Here is a 210-nt window from a genome sequence, read left to right as displayed (position 1 = left end):
ATGTCTTGTATAAAGGTAAAGGTTCGTGTACTGTCATTCTAGGTAATTAACAAAATGTGATCAAAAGAAAAAAGTACAGTAGTCCCTCGTTTATCGCAGGAGATTCATACCCTGAAGACCCACAACAAGTAAAAACTGCAAAGTAGGAATAGTAGTACAAGTAGTAAGTAGTAGTTTATTATATATATATATATATATATATATATATAT

This window comes from Nematolebias whitei, chromosome 3 (assembly GCF_014905685.2).
Source record: "Nematolebias whitei isolate Nwh7 chromosome 3, NemWhi1, whole genome shotgun sequence".
In the NCBI taxonomy this organism is placed as follows: domain Eukaryota; kingdom Metazoa; phylum Chordata; class Actinopteri; order Cyprinodontiformes; family Rivulidae; genus Nematolebias; species Nematolebias whitei.
This window is presented reverse-complemented; position numbering follows the sequence as displayed.